The sequence below is a fragment of the Chionomys nivalis genome, chromosome 2 (assembly GCF_950005125.1).
Source record: "Chionomys nivalis chromosome 2, mChiNiv1.1, whole genome shotgun sequence".
NCBI lineage: Eukaryota > Metazoa > Chordata > Mammalia > Rodentia > Cricetidae > Chionomys > Chionomys nivalis.
Window position 1 is genome coordinate 72,368,059 of NC_080087.1, and position 22,037 is coordinate 72,390,095.

The window sequence follows — 22,037 nt, forward strand, 5'->3', positions numbered from 1 at the left end:
GACAGGCTCCAAAGCTACAGAGAAACCCTGTCTTGAAAAAAAAAATGATGTATTGCTTGCAAAAATATAAGATAAACAAGTCTGTATGTGTTCATTGCAGATGGGATTTGGTGTTTTAATTTTTATTTATTCTTTGATATTTTCATACAGGTATACAATGTGTCTTAAATAAATCCACCCCTCATTCCCCACCTCCAGCTCCTCCTGGGGTTCCAACAACATCTCCTTTGCAACCCATGTTCTCCTATAATATTTATTTGTAATTCTCTGAATCTAATCAGTGCTGCCCATATGTTCAGGGGCATGGGATCATCCAATAGGCCTAGACAACCTTCCAGTGGCCACACAAAGAAAAGGGACTCTCAGGGAATGGAGAGATGGCTCGGCAGTTAAGAACACTGACTGCTCTTCCAGAGGACCTGGGTTCATTTCCCAGCACCAACATGGAACTGTCTGTAACTCCAATTCCAGGAGACCCAACAACCATGACAAAATACCAATGTACATAAAATAAAAATAATGAATTTTAAAAAGAAGAAAATGGATTCTCCCTTTCCATTCTCAGCTAGGGGTAGAGCTCCGTGACCCCCCTCCCTCCTTGTGCTGGAATGTCTAACTGGCTTGATCTTGCACGGGTAATTACAGTCACGGTGAGTTCATGTGTGCAGCAGGTATATCATGTCTAGAGGATGCAATTCAACACGCTCTTCCCCGTTCTCCAGCTCTTACAGTCTTCCATCCTCCCTCTTAGAGATGTACCGTGAGCCTTGTAAGTGGGTGGATATGATGTGCCATGTGCAGCTGTGCACCTAGTCAGCTTGTTCACGTTACAAAAAGAATGAGTAACTTCTTTAACCCCTAGCCACTGCTATAAGTAGCTCCTATAACCAAGGCTCCTTGACAAACTTACGGATGTAAATATCAATATTTAAAATGAATCTTAACAACAGAACCATTGCGGTTCCTCTAGAGAACCTGAGTTCAGTTTCCGGCACCCACGTCAGGCACCAACTCCAGCTCCAGAGGATCCATGCATCTGACCTTGATGGTTCTGATACTCAGTTCACATACCCATGTGCAGACACACCTACATATAGCTAAAATTAACAAAAATAAATCATTTTTAAAATAACAGGATTACATCATTTTCAGGAAACTGGATAGAACTGAAGATCATTGTGTTAAGGAAAATAAGTCAGAATCTGAAAACAGTTGCATGTTTTCTCTTATTTAGAGAATGGAGATATTTTTTAAGATGTCAAAGTAGAAGGGGAAATATTTGGAAAGGATGAAGGAGACCAGTAGCAGGGGAAGGTACTACAAAAGAAGATGCCTGTTATATTTTTCACTAACATACACTAACTTAAAGAGAAATTTGTGGGGAAATTAGATGGCTCAGTGGAGAAGGGTGTTTCCCACCAAGCCTGATGACCTCAGTTTTTCCACATGGTGGAAGGAGAGAACTGACTCCCTCAAGTTATCATCTGACCCTCATGTGTACATCATGTATACACAGAGAGACAGAGAGATAGACAGAGAGATGTAATAATTTTTTATTCTTTTTTAGAGGGAAATGAGTGAATGTGGCAAAGAGATGGTATACACTGGTGGAACCCAGGCTGGCCTTGAACTCTTGGTCCTCCTGTCTCTGCCTCCTCCAGCAAATCCTACTAGTGTGTGCCACCACAACTGGTACAGTAACTTTTTAAACAGAAATTCCACCAAAAATCAAAAGAGGAATAGTGATCTAGTAAGAGCTCCATGTGCCAAGAATGACCATGTAAGCCATGTCCTCCAGCTAACTTACTGATCCCACATCAAAGAACAGCTAGAAAACCCTGCACGCTGTGCTGCCACTTCTAATCATTATATCCTTTGTGTTTTGTTTTGTTCTTATAAACAGGTTCTCATCATAGCCCTAATTGGCCTGAAACTCCCCATGTTGGCCAGGTTGTCCTCTACTATGAACCTCCACTTACCTCTGCCTCCTGTGTGCTGGGATTAAAGATGTACATCATTCCACCCAGTCTCTTAATGTGATGTGTCTTAATGTAAAATACATAGCTTTAGCTCATTTTAATCTTTTGGAGCCAGATTTTATCTTATTTTTATTGACAAATAAAATTATAAATGTAATATTTATGCATCAACATTTTTAACTTAAGCTGGGATATCATCATGCATATCTCGACCAGACCAGACTGACCAACCGGTCCAGACTGGACCAGACCACTCTTGACCGGTCCAGACCAGACCAGACTGGACAAGACTGGACCAGACAGGAATATACTCGTCCAGACGGGTCCAGACAAGACTGGACATGACCGGACTCGACCGGTCTAGACTGGAGCAGACTGCTCTTGACCGGATTCTACCAGAACAGACCAGTCTTGACTGGACCAGACCAGTATGGATCAGAACAGACTGGTCCGGACCGGTCTCGACCGGACCAGACCAATCTCAACCAGACCAGACCAGTCTCAACCAGACCAGACTGGTCCAGACTCAATCAACAGAAGGAGCTCCTAGGGCCCAGCTATACATTGTAGAATTATAAATTTTGTTATATATAATATATATTAATAAAATTTTATTAAAAGCCAAGTAACATGAAGAACAAAGATAGTCTGGGTTTTACAAATCCCAATGGCAATGTTCAAAAGGGTAGGATATTTTCTGTTTCTAATTTAAACATTCATTTGCTTATTTATTTTTAAAATGCCATGTTATAGGAAGGAAAACACTGTTCTTATGGTGCTCTGCGAATTCTAGCACTGTTGAATGGCTTTCTGACCCAATGTGTATAATGTGTATGATGATCTTTAGTCACTTTTACCCCCATTGCCATCTCCCACCCCCTCCATCTCCTGATGGAAGCCTTCTTCTTCCCCCACAACAGAGAAGTTGTGTGGATGGAGCAGATTTCTTGAAGAAGTGAGATAATTCTTAGAGAAAAGACTATCTTGCCCTGACTCACCCTGGACTCCTAGATCTAGACTAGGTATGCATACTTCACAGCTTTTCACTATCATTTGCTGGTTCCAGATAAGGTACTCTGGGTAATCAATGATGACAGTTAATACTGATTATCGATTGATAGGACCTAGAATCGACACAGATGCAAAAAACCCTGGGCATTTCTAGGACAGAATTTCTGGATTAGGTAAACTGAGGTAGGAACACTGCTCCAAGTGTAAGCAACACCATTCTGGCCCTTGGGTCCCTGGACTGAATAAAAAGAAGCAAGCAAGTGGCATTCCAGGTTCATCTCTCTCTGCTTTCTGCTTAGAGATGCCATGTGAGCAGCTTCTCCGCACTTCTGCAGCCATGACTGACTCACCATGAAGGGCCGTGATCCAGAATGAATTGTCTTAAGCTGTTTGTCCCAGGTATGTCTCCACAGTAATGGGAACACAACCAACATACTGTCTTTGGTGTCTCTAGAGTATCACTGACTGTTATAGTCGATGATTGCACATTTGTTTTGCCACAAGTCTTGGATGAAGGAACAGCTGTAGGTGCTAGACAAGTTTCCAGCACTCATGCCACCGTGGTGTGGAGAGAAGCTACATCCTTCTAGTGCCTTCCTTTGGGGGAGGAAGACAGGGAGTAAGGAAGTGAACAGGGCGACTTTAGAATGTGCAAAGTGTCATAAAGAACAAGATCGCAGGGATAGTTGATCCTGAGGTGGGGGAGGGTTACATACTAGACAGTCTGAAGGCCATCCAAGTTGTCACCATGGGATGAAGGGTCTTTCTCTAAAGACGATATCTGGACAAAGGATAAATGAAAAGGGAACCAGTTCTGCAGATACCCAGAAAAATTACTAGCCTTTTTTTTTTTTTTTTTGCCTGTACCAAGGTCACAGAAGAAAATGCAGGACCAGAGCTGGCAAAGAGGTCAAATAGGCATGTCCAAGAACATCAGCCTCTGACAGGGCAGTCAAGTCACAGACTGATGTTGGTGCAAACTGTACAGAGCCCCAGTTAAGGGAGAATTGGATGCTATATAGAAAATGCTTAAGTAACAATAGCAACCACTGTCCAACAACTTGGTTTATCTTAAGGATTGCGGTAAGGAATATGATGGAGTTGGGAACCGTGGTGTGCATCTCCATGGTGACAGTCAGAGACGACCTGATTACTCTGGCCACAGTGCTAGTGACGCTTTTCTGCTCTGTACTCTGTGTGTATTCCTCTCAGGATGAGCATTTCCTCAAATGGGGAGAGACTTCACAGGAGAGAAACACGCAGGGACCTCTGGCTTCCCCGCTAGCAGCTCCATTAGTGGATGTACTCGGTGCCGTACTGTGCACAATGAATGCTTTTCCCTTTTCAATTAAAATTGATCAGCATGACTAATACTAAAAGGCCCCCTGCTTTAGGGCTTCTCGGGATTAGCATTTGGCCTGTGTGGAATGCCACAACACAACCAGGGAGGTTCTTGTTCAGGGCCGCGCCAGGTTCCCCGGAAAAGCCCAAGCGTAGAATGGAGGTTGCAGAGCTCTGAGGAGATGCAAATCCATTGTGCATCCTTGTGTGTCTCTGTTGCTACCTGTGGCAGCATCACATCCCTCATCCCGAGGGCCAGTTAAACTCAGCCCATCACTACCGACCCAAAACAGATTTCTTTTCTACTTACTACGATAATTGTTCAGACACCAGGGGAGGGGACGATGAAGTGTATTCACAAGCATATTAAAACTCCATTTTATTTTCCATTTTTTAATATATTGAAAGAAATTTCCTCTCTAGGTGGAGCCTCACCTCTTATTCTTTCTGTGGCTGAAGTCCTGAGCCAGGGCTATGTTGCTTTTGTCGGCAGATTGAGTTGATTTCTCCCCACAAACAGAATGACAATAGACACAAATCTAGAAACTATAATGTGTTTCAAAAAAGCTTTGGAATTAGGAAGGGAGGAGCAAGCAATAAGATGGGCATATTAGTCTGATTCATAATTTTTGTGTAAAAATACTCTCTTGAGAACAGCCCAGGCAAGTATTCTGGGCCATATGTTTGACCTAGCATCGTGAGAGCCCAAATGATAGTCCTTCTTAATTGTATTGGTTTTTTACTCTAAAATGAACCTATAATTATGGTGTCCGAGAGACATATTCCCCTTAACAGTCTTTGGATCTTTTGGTTGTTGTTGTTGTTGTTGTTGTTGTTGTTGTTGTTTGAAGTGGGTGTATCATAGGGTATCAGCAGTCATTTCCCAGATTAAATCCCTATGATTTAAAGAGGCAGCGGTGGTGGCCATATTTTATTTCATTGGATTAACTGTATAAAGAAAGTTGCTACTGCAGGACAGATTTTTGAAATCATGCCGATAACAGGAGTTTTAGCATAAGAGGGATTTTCCGAGGACAAGCATAGGTAATGAAGGTACAGATGTTTTCCAAGCCGGCTTCACCCACACTTTCCATAGATGTGATCGCAATAATCAGATATACACGCTGCAACCACAGCTGTAGACTGAACCCAATCCTTCCAGTTTGGATGTGGCCCGGGACATGGTGCATGAGGACCCACATATGAAGTGATTCCTTGGCACTATTCAAATTCCCAGAAGCATACCAGCTGCCCTTCTGTTAATACTCTCAAAGTGACCTTTCCTGTGGTTCACATGGGAAACAGCTTATGAACGCCATTCTACATAACAGACTTCATTCAGTTCAATTTTCTCCCGTTGGAAATTGACACTAAAGATGTTCTGTCTTTCAGAACACTTTCCTTGGGGAGCCAAAGACCTGGTGATGTCTAATCCTTCCTGAAGGTTTTATGGCAAGGCTTCACTAAGCAAACATTTCTCCTCCTATGTTATATCACCCTGACAAACAGAAATACCGAGTCAGTTAATTACCAAGCCTGCCTGACACATCCAGAAAGTCAAATATTCCTGCATATTCCTGCAGTGTCTAGCTGAAGGGGGAAAAGGCACTGAATTCCCAGAGTTACTTGTCAAGACAATGTCAACAAGGAAACTAGTAAATAATCTGGTGAGCCCAAGAGGAGACACTACGGTGTGTGCCAGAATACTCCCCAAGGCCCTGCATCCCCAAGGCCCTGCATCAGCACCATTTACCCTGCATCTTTGCATCCCGGTATGGTAGCCCTTTGAGCTTTCTGTTAAGGAGTGAGATGAAGGTAGGCAACGAGCAGAAGAGTGGCAGGCAAGACATATATGTGTCCGTGATAAGAGTTGCTTTACATCTTACAGAAACTTACAAATCTAGAACATAGATGCTTAATTTCCAAAACTAACCTATGGAAGGACTCTACATAGACATACAGAGGCATCAGGATATTCCTGTGTGACAGACCATCCCCAGCATTCAGAGCCTGTCTTGTTTTGGAGCTCTGACACAATACCAAAATGTTCCCATTACCTTTCGTTAATGTCCCTTCCTTCCTCTTCTGAGAACAGTTAATCCTTGTAATAAACTGAAGCCTATTTTACAGTAAAAACTAAGCAAAGGTGTGAAAGTCCCTCTAAATGTTTTGGCTTGCCCACTTGAGAGGTTTTTCCCGTTGTCTTTTCTTTTCTGTCAATCATATCCGAAAAGAGAGAAAAGCACACCTACTGTGAGGAGGGTGCTGTTGTGAGACTAGAGTTCTGTGGAAATGACACAATCCTTCTTTCACATAATTTATAGACAAGTTTAGGGAGCTGAAGAAAAAATAAACCTGTAAAAGGAAAAACAAGGAGATGAGTAACATCTCCGCGTGTAAGGGCACTTGCAGCTGGAGCATGAAGACCCAGAACCCACATAAAAAGCTGGGCGGGGCCATAAGATGGGTGTGGTTGTATGCCTGGAACCCCAGCATTATCAAAGGTGGAAGCAGTAGGATCTGGATTCCAGCCTAGCTCCAGGCTCAGTGGAAGACCCTGTCTAAAGGAAACAGAGTAGAGAATGATAAAATAAAAAACCTACGGCCTTCCACTGGTCTCCACATATATACACGTGGGCATGAAAATACCACATACACACATAAAACACACACTACTACACACATACCACACACACTGCATACACACACATATACACACCACATACATACACATACCAAATCTATATGCACACACACACCACACACACATGTATACATACACACCACACACACATATACCACACAGCATACAGACACACATACTCACTACATACACCATACACACATAAAAACACACACCACACACTCACACACCATAACACACATTCATACACACAACCACACACATACACACACACTACATGCCCCACAAACCACATCACATAACACACACACTGCACATACACTACGCATAATACACACACACAATATAAAGACACCACACAATACACATACCACATACATACACACACTACAACCCCTACACCATATACCCCCACATACACACATACTATCATCATACACACACCACACATACACACACCACACACATCTCACACACACACACACTACCACCACTACCAACACATATTATATCACCCCCAAGAGACACAAACATGGAGAAAACATATCATCTGGTGTTTCTTAGTCCTCTGAGTAAATCAGCATAGTATAATAAGGAAGAGAATAAAGTCATTTGCGGGGCTTTCTTAAGGAGCTTTGTTGTGACATGATTTCTATAAAAAATTTGAAACAAGAATGAGGAAAATGATGGAAAGAAGCATCTGCAAAGTATTTATGGAGAGAATTTAGAAAGAAAAAAGACAGAAAGAAGGAAAAATGTCTAAAAGGCCCCAAAAGAAATAAAGGTAGATATGTTTTATGAAAAGGAAGGGCAATGTGGCCAGAGAGTAATAGACAATACTGAGCATCAACTCCCTCAGAGAATGAAGTCTTCTGAGATACTGCTTGACCATGGTGTGCTGTGTCCATTGACAGATATGTCTTTAGTGCAACTGATTGTGGTGGTTTGAATAGGAACAGTCCCCAGAGGCTCATCAGTTCCAAGGCTTAGTCATCAGGGAGTGGCAGCACTTAAGAGGGATTAGGAGGCATGGCTTTGCTGGAGGAAGTGTCATTTAATGTGAGCCCAAGCCAGGCCTAGTGCCTCCCTTTTCCTGCTGCCTGCAGATTAAGATGTAGAACTCTCAGCTACCTCTCCAGCACCATGTCTGCATGCATGCCGCCATGTTCTCTGCCACGGTGATAATGAACAGACCCCCTGAACCAACCCCAGGTAAATAGCTTCTTTTATCAGAGTTGCAGTGGTCATAGTTCCTTCACAGCAACAGAACAATGATTCAGACACTGACAAAAACCTAAAGTGCTATGACATGAGATTAGGTGATATCTGTGTGCTTTACACAAGGAAGTTTGCAGGTGGCTACGCACAGGTGAAAGGTAGAGAGATGTTTGGACATCAGAATGTGAAAGGCGTGTGTTTGGAAAAGAAAGAAGTTAAAATTGTGTTGTTCTTGTTTTGCAAACAGTGTGATCTTCTCTGTGAAATATATTTTCCATTATATATTTAAATTTGGGATGATGGAAATAATTCCCACCACAATACATACCACACACACACACACACACACATGACCATAATCAAACTTTAAAAAGTGGATAGTTGTCAGATTGGTGCACATTGAATTATTAGAAATGAAAACTCTAAAAGTTCTAAATAACACACGAAAATTTAAACACCTATTTGTGCTCAATGTATTATAAGAAAATAAAGTAAAAAAAAAATGAAGAAAGAAGAGATTGGTGTGGGGATATCGGGTAGAGTTCCAGGAGAAGTTGGTAGAAAGGGTCGACATGATAATATCATCTAAACATACTGTGCCGTGTACAAAATTCTCAATAATATACAAAAAGAGAAACCCTCTATGTAGACCAAGCTGGCCTCAAACTCAGAAAGATCCACCTGCCTCTAAAGTCAGCATGGGTTACATAGGAAAAGCTACAAAAAAAAAAATAAAAAAATAAAAAAACAGGAAAAATACAATTATTTTAATACAATTAAGCTGGAAATACCAGCCTTTGAATGGGGACAATCATTTTCAATATATCTGATAAATAATAATACATCTGATAAATTAGAAAACAGTAAAAAAAAACTCTTTTTAAAATGTAAGAACTATCTATACAAATAAATAAAAGACACAAATAATACATAAACATTAGAAATAAATAAAAAATACAAATAATACATAAACATTATTATACATTGCCAAAACACAAGTTGCAAGTGTGCTGAGACAATGCTGCTCACTCACTGTGATGGCCATGCACATCAATATTTCCAGAATACTCATGCTTTATTGCTGGAAATGCTAATAAGTATTGCATGTCAGGAATCAGCTTCACAGTTTTTGGAATTGTTAAACATGTTCTTACCATATGACCCCAGAGTTTCACTACTTCGTACTTACTAAGGGAAATGAAGGTGGAGGCCTACACAGAGATTTGTTTACCAGTGCTTCTGCATTATTTTCCATCATGTCTCAAATAGGAAAACAATCCAAATGTCTGCAAACTGTAAGACAAACAAACAAAAACAATAATAACCAAGTCATGAGTTATTTCTCAGCTAAAGATCAAATTAGCAAAGTATGTAGCAATGGAGAAAGGATTCCAAGTAACTTAAAAATATTAAGTTTGCCGAACAGTTTATTCTGTGTGCTGGCTAGATGTATGTCAACTTGATACAAGCTAGAGTTGCTGGAGAGGATGGACACCAACTGATAATATGCCTCCCTAAGATCCAGCTGTATAGCATTTCCTTAGTTAGTGATGGATGTAGGAAAGCCCAGCTATCCCTGGGCTGGTGGTCCTGGGTTCTATAAGAAAGCAGGCTGAGTAAGCCATGGGTGGCAAACCAGTAAGCAGCACCCCTCTGATGTGGGAAGGTCATTGGTTAATTAATAAAGAAACTGCTTGGCTTCATAGGTTAGAACATAGGTGGGTGGAGGAAACAGAACAGAATGCTGGGAGGAAGAGGAAGTGAGCTAAGAAGCCGTGCTTCTGCTCTCCAGGGCAGACACAATGAAGCAAGCCGCCAGGTCAGACATGCTGGATCTTTCCCACTAAGACTGGTGCTACACAGATTATTAGAGATGGGTTGATCGGGATATGAGAATTAGCCAGTAAGGGCTAGAGCTAATGGGCCAAGCAGTGTTTAAAAGAATACAGTTTGAGACTTAACGGTTTCCTCAAAGAATATGGATTCTTGGTGGGATGTGGTGACTCATTCCTGCAATCCTATTCCTTTGTAGACTAAATCAGGAAGGTCATGAGTTCCAGAACAGCCTCGGGTACACCGTGAACTTACTACTGTTCACAGTATCTAACTGCCTTCAAAAGTATCTCTCTAGCCATAGATTAGTGTAGCTCTCACTGTTCATCAGAGAAGTTTCTTTGGGCAGTGGAAGGTTCAGACACAAAGGAGATCTTTAACACACACGCATACACACCCTCCCATGCATCAAGACCCAGGGCAGAAAGATCGTAAGAACCAGAAAGAGGTCAGGGAGGACTGAAGCAAAACAGTGTCCTCTGGACACGACAAGACCACTGCCCTCAGGCACACACAGCAGCCATGACTGCCAGCACAAGTAAGACCTAGTCCATAATCCAGCTTGAACTAGAATGGGCTTCCTCAGGCCCTAACCCTAACTTAGGTGTTGTGGCCAATTGATGGTTTCTGAGGAAGGAAAAGTCAGTTTTCTTTAAGGATATAGCCCCTGTAGGTTAGCCGCACTCGATTGGATTATGCCAGACCTTTGAGTCTAGCAGACACTGAACTCAATGGGTTATTAATTTAAAAAAAAAATGGACACAGAGTTGGGGAGATAAGGAGGTGGGGAGGATCAGGAAGAAGTTAGGGGGGAGGAGTAAGGGTAAATACAATCAAAATATATTGTATGAAATTCTGAAAGAATAAAATGTTTTGAAAGTTAAAAAAAAAAAAAAAGAATACAGTTTGTGTGTTGTTATTTTGGAGCATAAGCTAGCCAGGCGGATGGGAGCTGGGTGGCAGGAATGCATCCCGCAGCTCCCACAACACCCCTCCATGGCCTCTGCATCAGCTCCTGCTTCCAAGTTCCTGCCCTGCTTGAGCTCCTGTCCCGAATTCCTCCAATGATGAACATTGATGTGGAAGTGTAAGCTGAATAAACCCTTTCCTCTCCAACCTGCTTTTGGTTGCTGTGTTTCATCACAGCAATAGAAACCCTAACTAAGACATTCTGAAAACACCAAATTTCTACATAAGGGGCCGTCCATAGTATCGGGAAGTAGCTGGCAAGTGTCTGGTGTACTGGCAATAGAGACCAACTAAAAACACTGTACGAAAACATTTTAGGGGGAGAGAAATCTTATTCAACATGATTGTGGGTACATTTAAATAATTGCCCAAATAAATTCTGTGATATTTATTTTATCAATTAAAAATTACATTTTAATAAAAAATGTAATATTTTGTGAATTATAATTCTTAATTTTTGAGAATTTCATACATGGATACTGTATTTTCTTCACAGGTTATTATCATTGCCCTTGGAAGTAAAGTCCTATTGCTGAAGACATTAGACACTTAGAACTCGATATTTGAAGGAATTGACCTGGAAGCCTCCCCACTGAGATAGCTCAGATAATGTCCAAAGAGTGCCACACAAGCGGCCAAGGAGAAAAGCAATCAATTTCCTACCTAGCTATGAAACCAGGGCAGACCGTCCCTAAGGGTGCAAGAGTGACATTTATATGTTGCATATAACCAACAACCGTCTAATTGTGTTTAAGCCTCACTCAATTTGTGGGAAGTCATGGCTGGTACTGTAAACTCAGCCAATGAACGCTAGCTGGTGAGGTCATGGGCATCAGAGAGAACCTATTACCATCACCACCTGACAGCAGCATGCTTCGTAACTGTTGGCAGCTCTCATCACGTCCATCAGAGAAACCTATTTTTGCTGCAGACAGAGACTATAATAGAAATTTATAGCTTATCAAAATTGTATCCAGGTGGAAGGGAAGGTGGGGAGGGATTGGGAGGAGAGTAGGGAGGAGAAATTATGATCAGGATGTATTGTTTGAGAAAAGAATCTTTTTCCAACAAAAGGGAGAATATATATAAAGAGAACAATGACGGTGGAGTGCCTAGCACAAACGGATACATCTATAATACAATCTCTAAACATTATACTCAGGGAACATTGCACATGAAGGGCTGGAAAGATTTCAAGATTTCAAGACAAAGGACCAGGATGTTTTCTGGGAGATATGGATAGTGGGGAAACTGCATCCTTGGAATCTCAAAAATATAGCCACCTAAACAAAGCCTGCGCAGTGACAGCAGTGGGGACATGCTGACATGAATGTGGGAAATCTCAAGATGCCTCCCCCTAGAGGAGGAGCTGTAGCAATGAATGGGTGCTGAGTCGGGAAGTTATGTTTCTATACAGTGTTCACAATAACAATAGTCCTATTGCCCATAGATATAATTATAACATAAGTGGTTAGCATTAATTAAATTAATTGACCAATGTTAGTTTAATTTTTTAAGGTAAAATCCTAAATTAAACATTTTATCACCATTCCCTATAATGTCAATTGTGGTTTCACCTTACGTGACCTTTTCCAATACCAATTATCCTCAGATAATGAAGTTTTACGTAGGTGTCTCTTCACTGTGTGCTGTTTCCACTGGATATAGTTTAAAATAGAAGCAACTTAAAGTCTAACATACTCTAGAGTAAAATAAAATTAGGCAAGGTTTTTGTTTGTTTTTTTGTTTTTGTCAATAGGAGTCTGCCACAGTCTGCATAGAGCTGACTGTGGTAGGGTTTAGGAGCTCAAACTAAAACAATATGGTTGCCCCAGCTTTTGGCATCCTACAAGTCCTGGAAATGGCAGCAATAGCAAAGGGGAAGTGGAGCTAGAAAACATTATTTTGAATGAGATAACCCAAACACAGAAAGACAATTATCACATGTACTCACTCATAAGTGGTTTGTAAATATAAAGCAAAGAAAACCAGCCTCCAAACCACAATCCCAGAGAACTTATACAACAATGAGGACACTAGGAGAGACTTACACAGATCTAATCTACAAGGGAAGTAGAAAATGACAAGATCTCCTGAGTAAATTGGGAGCATGGGGACCTTGGGGGAGGGTTGAAGAGGGGAGGGTAAAGGCAGGGAGTGGAGCAGAGAAAAATGTAGAGCTCAATAAAAATCAATGAAAAAAGAGGTTAAAAAAAAAAAAAGAAATTCAAATTGTCCCCGGGCAAGTGCTCCTGGTTACTATTATCTGGCTACTATTCTGTCATCAGAGATGAAGATCCAATTCATGAGGCATCTCTTTAGAAGACTTTGTTCCCTTGTTTTTGGATTAATAAGTAATGATTATTTTGTTTTAAATAATTCCAGGAGAGTTACTGAGGTGTGTGGGTATTCTTTCAATGTCAGACGGGGGACTTTTCATTTGGAAGCCCAGTTTCATTTGAGGATATGGTTATGTTGGAAAAGTATTTGCCTCCCGTGCACAAACCCCCAAGTTTGACTCCAGGACTGCACTACAACAGGCAAAGTACAGCACAGCGACCATCCTGGCGGGGGGGGGGGATTGAAGTTCAAGGTCATTTTAAACTGCATAATGAGTTCAAGGCTAGCATACGATTCCATATGGGAGAAGGAAAGGAAGAGAAGGAGGAAGATGAAGAGAAAGAAGAGGAGGAGAAGGAGAAGGAAACGGCCCTGACCTCGATACAGAAAGTTTCTACGTCTGATCTTTCCTTTTCCTTAGAGAATTTTAGGGAGAAGGCACCTTGTCTATATGTGATGAATAAGAAGGAGTCAATCAGGTGTGGCAGAGCACACAAAGTAAGATCCTTTTGCCTTTAGTCCCTGTGGTTTTGCTTTAGCCAAAGCTCGTGGAACTGAAGGTCATTTCATTCAATTGAGAGACCTCTGAATTTGCAATTTGGGATGAGTGAATGATTGGGAAAAATCAAGACAAATAAACCTGATTGCAAGGACTTTCAATATATTAAGGAACAAGGCAGCAGTGCTTGCATACAAGGTTTACTAGTAAAGAAAGACCACAGCAATTTAATGTAACAGAGACATCCGGAGGCTGAGACAGCTGGAAAATAAAATGTCCATGTGATTCCAGCACCCTTGAAACATTTGATAAATTGATCTTCACATTTGCTTTAGACCTCATTCACATGACTTATCAGTGAAATACTCCTGTGTAATAACAATAATTTCATGTAATATTCATGGCTAATTTCTCAACCTTAAGAGATATGACAACTTATTTAGTTTAAATTCTGAAACATATTAGGAAGGCCAAAATTCCATACTAGTCTTTTTTCCATCCATCAACACACCTTATTTCTGTAGTACATCAGCAAACTATTATTAGGTAATAAATTGGTATCGATGGTGGAGCTGGCATCTACAAACTAATAGTAAAAATACACAGAATTATAGGGCATATAGAAATAGAAGACAGATTTATGTCTTAGAGGGGTAGTTTATACTTCTACTTGAGTTCCACTCAAATAATCAATTTCCCTGGAGACACCATAGGCACCCAGTAGCTAAGCAAATTATTAAGTAGCACTAGCCTTAAAGGAAGATATATAATGTACCAATCTGACATGGAGTGTTTCTGAAAGCCAAGAGTAATGTTGCTTTGTTTTGGGTATGTGTAAATTTTTTTTCTTTTTTTTTTTTGCTGTTTTTTTTCTTGCTGATTTTTTTTATTAATTAATTAATTTAATTATTAAAGATTTCTGCCTCTTCCCCGCCACCACCTCCCATTCCCTCCCCCTCCCCCAATCAAGTCTTCCTTCCTCCTCAGCCCAAAGAGCAAGCAGGTTTCTCTGCCCTGTGGGAGGTCCAAGGACCACCCACCTCCATCCAGGTCTATTAAGGTGAGCATCCAAACTACCTGGGCTCCCACAAAGCCATTACGTGCAATAGGATCAAGAACCCATTGCCATTGTTCTTCAGTTCTCAGTAGTCCTCATTATCCATTATGTTCAGCGAGACCAGTTTTGTCCCATGCTTTTTCAGTCCCCGGCCAGCTGGCCTTGGTGAGTTCCCGATAGATCATCCCCATTGCCTCAGTGTGTGGGTGCACCCCTCGCCGTCCTGAGTTCCTTGCTCGTGCTCACTCTCCTTCTGCTCCTCCTTTGGATCGTGAGACTTCAGTCCAGTGCTCCAATGTTGGTCTCTGTCTCTGTCTTCTTTCATCGCCTGATGAAGGTTAATATTCAGGGGGATGCTTATATGTTTTTCTTTGGGTTCACCTTCTTATTTAGCTTCTCTAGAGTCACGAATTATAGTCTCAATGTCCTTTATTTATGGCTAGAAACCAAATATGAGTGAGTACATCCCATGTTCATCTTTTTGGGTCTGGCTTACCTCACTCAGGATAGTGTTTTCAATTTCCGTCCATTTGTATGCAAAATTCAAGAAGTCATTGTTTTTTACTGCTGAGTAGTACTCTAATATGTATATATTCCATACTTTCTTCATCCATTCTTCCATTGAAGGACATCTAGGTTGTTTCCAGGTTCTGGCTATTACAAACAATGCTGCTATGAACATAGTTGAGCATATACTTTTGTTGTATGTTTGGGCATCTCTTGGGTATATTCCCAATAGTGGTATTGCTGGGTCGAGAGGTAGGTCGAACCCGACTTTCCTGAGAAACCGCCACACTGCTTTCCAAAGTGGTTGCACAAGTTTGCATTCCCACCAGCAATGGATGAGAGTGCCCCTTTCTCCACAACCTCTCCAGCAGAGGCTATCATTGGTGTTTTTGATTTTAGCCATTCTGACCGGTGTAAGATGGTATCTTAATGTTGTCTTGATTTGCATTTCCCTGATTGCTAAGGAAGTTGAGCATGATCTTAAGTGTCTTTTGGCCATTTGAACTTCTTCTGTTGAAAAGTCTCTGTTCAGCTCAGTGCCCCATTTTATAATTGGATTGATTAACCTTTTACGGTCTAATTTCTTGAGTTCTTTGTATATTTTGGATATCAGACCTTTGTCAGTTGCGGGGTTGGTGAAGATCTTCTCCCAGTCAGTGGGTTGCCTTTCTGTCTTAGTGACAGTGTCCTTTGCTTTACAGAAGCTTCTCAGTCTCAGGAGGTCCCATTTATTCAATGATGTCCTTAGTGTTTGTGCTGCTGGGGTTATACGTAGGAAGTGGTCTCCTGTGCCCATGTGTTGTAGAGTACTTCCCACTTTCTCTTCTATCAGGTTCAGTGTGTTTGGACTGATATTGAGGTCTTTAATCCATTTGGACTTGAGTTTTGTGCATGGTGATATATATGGATCTATTTTCATTCTTCTACAGATTGACTTCCAGTTTTGCCAGCACAATTTGTTGAAGATGCTCTCTTTATTCCATTGTATACTTTTAGCTCCTTTATTGAAAATCAGTTGTTCATAGGTTTGTGGGTTAAAATCCGGGTCTTCTATACGATTCCATTGGTCGACTTCTCTGTTTTTATGCCAGTACCACGCTGTTTTCATTACTGTAGCTCTGTAATAGAGTTTGAAGTCAGGGATGGTAATGCCTCCAGAAGTTCCTTTATTGTATAAGATTGTTTTGGCTACTCAGTTTCAGGAGGTCCCATTTATTCAATGTTGCCCTTAATGTCTGTGCTGCTGGGGTTATTATGTAGGAAGTGGTCTCCTGTGCCCATGTGTTGTAGACTGTTTCCCACTTTCTCTTCTATCAGGTTCAGCGTGTTCCAATTAATATTGAGGTCTTTAATCCATTTGGACTTGAGTTTTGTGCATGGTGATAGATATGGATCTATTTTCATTCTTCTACAGGTTGACATCCAGTTATGCCAACACCATTTGTTGAAGATGCTTTCTTCCATTGTATACTTTCAGCTCCTTTATCGAAAATCAGGTGTTCATAGGTTTGTAGGTTAATATCCAGGTCTTCTATTCGATTCCATTGATCAACTTCTCTGTTTTTATGCCAATACCAAACTTTTTCAATACTGTAGCTCTGTAATAGAGTTTGAAGTCAGAGATGGTAATGCCTCCAGAAGTTCCTTTATTGTATAAGATTGTTTTGGCTATCCTGGGTTTTTTGTTTTTCCATATAAATTTGATTATTGTTCTCTTAATGCCATGGGTGTGTATATATAAACTATATATATAAATAGTATAAATAAAGATGTTTAATGCTTTCATAGTCTAGAGAGTTTCCCAACAGCCTTTCACCAAAAGCATATCTAAAACATGCACTTATATTTTAGAGTGAAGGACTGAGCCACAGAGAGCTGGTTACATCTGACAAAGCTCAGTGTGGTAGCTTAGTGTTCCTGCTTCTCACCAGCTGAAGCATGGTATGTGGTGCCCTGAATCCGAATCTTAGTTGATTGACACAAAGAACTATGAGCATTCTATAATTGAGTTTGACAATGGCAGAGACATTAAACGGTAGTCTGAAAACAGCCACAGCTCTGTCTGCAGAGACATCATCGCTAGAAAAGTCAGCCCACCAATGATGGTCTGGGAGACTGGCAGCAGACACAATGCAGACACCAGAGCTGGATCTCCCACCATGTACTTTCTGCTGTGGTTTTCAGGGTCTTCCCATCAGGAATGGCATATCTAAAGTCCCATAGTCTTTCCTTTGAGTGATTTTTCCTTTCAATAAATGTATCACCTGCCTATGCTAGAGAAGAAAGGTTGAACTGAAACTTAAACATGACTCTGTGCAATAAACACATTGGTTAAATAACCAGTTTTCTTAGTCACTGTTCTGTTGCTTTGGAGGGACACCATGACCAAAGCAACTCCTCTAAAAGACAGAATTTAATGAGGGGAGTACCTGTTTACAGTGTCAGAGGCTTAGTCAGTTATTATCATGGGGGGAAGCATGGTGGCAGGCATGGAGCTAGAGGAGTAACCGAGAGTTACATCCTAATTCACAGACAGACAAAGCAAGAACGAGAGTGAGGGACCTAGAGCAAGAGAAAGCCAGAGTGAGAGAGAGAATGGGAAGAGAAATGAAGAGGGAGAGAGACTGGGCATGCCATGGACTTTTCCAACATCAAAGCCCACCCCCAGTGACATACTTCTTCCAACAAGGCCACACCTCCTGATCCTTCTCAAATAATGCCCCTCCTAGGCGACCAAGCTTTCAAATATATGTGCTGTGGAGGTCATTCTTATTCAAACTACCACATCCATCAACTATGTTTTATATTTTGCCAACTTTTTTAAAAAGGCAACTGTTTCTCACAATGGCAATCAAACAGTGCTGAAAAACATGATTGTAGATAAATATAAAAATGACCAAACATGAAAGACCAATAAATATAGGCAAATGAATAGGGCTGCCCATCCTTAGATCTATATAACATACCACAATACCAGTGTGGCTGGGATAAAGGCACTGCAGGGTACACAGTGTAATTAAGGTTTCCTTCAGGGAAATTGGAAGTTAACTCAGTGTCTTGTGGTCTGAAGGAAGGCAAGAGGACTCCCACATTTGTGAGGACAACCAACAGGAGGAAGGTCGTAAACTCTGAGATTCCTTAAGACTCTAAGTCCTCTGTGTTTCCTCTAACACAGTGGTTCTCAACCTTTCTAAAGCTGTGACCCTTTAATAAAGTTCTTCACGTTATGGTGACCCCCAACCATAAGATTACTTTTGTTGCTACTTCATAACTGCAATTTTGCAATTGTTATGAATCATAATGTAAATATCAGTGTTATCTGAAGTCTTAGGTGATTCCTGTGAAAGGTTTGTTTGACCCCAAAGGGGTCAGGGCCAACAAATTGAGAGCCCATACACAGGTGGAGAAGATTTTAGTGGTCATTTAATTACTTCTTGTGAACTTCATATAAGTGTTTTTCACGTGTAGGAAAATGACATTCACGGTGACTTGTCCAAGAGACCAAGCAATGGCATTTATTTTTGGCAGTAACTATTGATTTAATTTCTCAGTGTGGGTTGCATGCAAGCAACTTTCTAAGACAAATACTCATAAAAGCTGCAGCCGTCCAGTCTAGCTTCTGGAACTCCAAGTTAGACATTACACAGAGAAGCATATGAAGAAACGGTGAGCTCAGCCTCTGAGGGGGTTTCTAGACTGTACGAAAATGACTCATTCTATGAGATAGTAAACATTTCTCAAGCCGCCATTTTCACCCGTACCTCTAAAATGCACTACACTCTGCCCATTTTCCTCACTGCCCAGGCCCTGTTAACTGGTGATTTCTCTTCCGCCGACCAGTTCCCAAAGAACCACTCAGAGGCTTAATATTAATTACAAACCATTTGACATATTAGCTCAGGTTGTTAATAACTATCTCTTACAACTTAGATGAACCCATTTCTGTTAATCTATGTATTAATATGTGGCCATGGCATTACCTCACATCTTGCTTCGTTGGCAGCTGCAGGTGTCTCCCCAACTCCACCTTCTCTTTCCCTGTCTCTCTGCTTGGATTTCCCACCTAGCTGTATTCTGCCCTGCCATAGACCAAAGTAGCTTTTTATTAACCAATAGTAATAAAACCTATTCACAGCATACAGAGGGCCATCCCACATCAAAACCCCTCTGCCTTTGCCTGGACTGATGGCAACTAGCTGACCTCATGTTACTTTGTCCACTGAAGCCACTGGTCACAAAGAAATTTAAATTATTCTTTTAAAAATATATGTATTGGGATGTATGTGGTGGGCTATGTCTGTGGTCCAGCACTCAGGAGGCAGAGAAAGGAGGAGTTTTACAAGTTTGGAGCCAGTTGGGTCTACATAAGCAAGGTCTAAGACAGCTGGGGCTACAGAGTAGAACCAGGTCTCAAATAAAGCAAAACAAATAAATAAAAAAGTAAATTTGACTGTACTGCTTCCCCACTTAGAGCATGCAAATATCTTCATAATATATTTGTAATAAAATCACATTTTAGTCCTTAAATTTCAAAATTATCTAACTCCCCCTCTCAGGTCACTCTCCTGCATTAACCTCATGCCTGGTGCACTGGGTTTCTCTCTATTCTTTCACTCTATTAAGTTGACTTGTATATTTCATTTTAAATACTGGTCCCCAGAGACGTGTTCCTGACCATCCAGTATGAAATGCCTCTGTCACATGACCATTTATTTTCATCACAGCAGTTATCATCTGCCACTTACTTTTTTATTTGTTATTACCTGTAGTTCCCCCTGGAATTCAACCATTTGAAAATACTGTTGTTATGTATTATAATAACCAGTACATCTCTAGTGTCTATAAAACTGTCTGGCCTATGGTAGATAACCCATAACTGTAGTTTATGAATTCATAATGTGCAAAAAAGAAGAAAGGAGAATGAATTCCGGTTCCGGGCACCATTACTTAAAAGTTCATTAAAGAAGCAGTGCTGTTGTTAAACAGGAGCTGTGAGGGATGCATGTTAAAATGTCGGGTCTGTGTTCAGTACTATCGTGGTAAGTACAGGAACCAGAGCAGCCTGAAGGAGACCTGGGACGCAGCTCAGCAGGGACGCACGAGAATTTACAGTCCAGGAATCCTGTACTAAATCAGTGAAAATTCTTTTTTTTTTTATTTTTTATTTTTTATTTTTTATTTTTTATTTTTTTTTATTTTTTTTTACTTATTTATTTATTTTTATTCTTTTTTAATTAAAATTTCCGCCTGCTCCCCATTTCCCATTTCCCTCCCCTCCTCCCAAATATTGCCCTCCCCCCACTTCCCTCCCCCTATCCCCACTCCTCTTCTCCTCCCCCCACTCCATTCCCCCTCCCTCTCGTTACTGAAGAGCAGTCCAAATTCCCTGCCCTGCGGGAAGACCAAGGTCCTTCTATCTAGGTCCAGAAAGGTGAGCGTCCAAACAGGCTAAGCTCCCACAAAGCCAGTTCATGTATTAGGATCGAAACCTAGTGCCATTGTCCTTGGCTTCTCATCAGTCTTCATTGACCGCCATGCTCAGAGAGTCCGGAATCAACCCATGCTTATTCAGTCCCAGACCAGCTGGCCTTGGTGGGCTCCCAATAAATCAGTTCCACTGTCACAGTGGGTGGGTGCATCCCTCGTGGTCCTGATTTTTTGCTCATGTTCTCCCTCCTTCTGCTCCTCATTTGGACCTTAAGAGCTCAGACCGTTGCTCCAAATTGAGACTCTGTCTCTACCTCGATCCATCGCCAGATGAAGGTTCTAAGGTGATATGCAAGATATTCATCAGTATAGGATAGGGTCATTTCAGGTTCCCTCTCCTTAGTTGCCCAAGGTACCAGCTGGGGACATATTCCTGGACACCTGCGAACCCCTCAAGAGTCAAGTCTCTTGCCAACCCTAAGATGGCTCCCTTAGATAGGATATATACTTTGCTGCTCCCGTATCCATCCTTCCTATATCCCAACCATCCCAATCCTCCGAGCTCCTCCCATCCTCCCCTTCTCATATTTCTCATCCCATTTCCCCTTTGCCCCATGCCACCTCACCCGCAAGTTCCCAGTTTTTGCCCTGGAAAATTCTTAAGGAGCAACGGGGGGTAGATTCTCGGTAAATAGTCTGGGTGTCCAGACCACATATGTGGGATAGGAAATTGATATCAGGAGACTACTACAGTACGGTACATTGTTCCATAGAGAATGCTTGGGATCGTTTCAGCCAGGGTTTGAAAGAGACCCTACCACAGCTGCCCACTTTCAAATGACTTTGTCTTGTTTTGACAAATAGAGAGGGGAGGAGACCCACTGAGTAAAGTATACAAATATTTATGGGACATTGCTTGCCCAGAACCCTCCTAGGCGGTGTATAAGCTCAGATGAGAACAGGTGAAGATTGCTCTCGGGTCTCCTGCAAGGCAAGCAGAACAGTTTTCTTCTGCCAAGCAGAAAAGATAAATGCAGTGAACAGGAAGTAGGTATATTATCCTTCCAGGAACTGATATCCACTAGTCTCCGATGTCACTTTCTTTTGTTTCTGTGAAGCTACTTAATGAGATTTTTAATGCATTCTATCAGCCTTTACCACCTAAGGATTTACTCACACTTTTGTCAGATTTTATTTATACATGCAATAAAG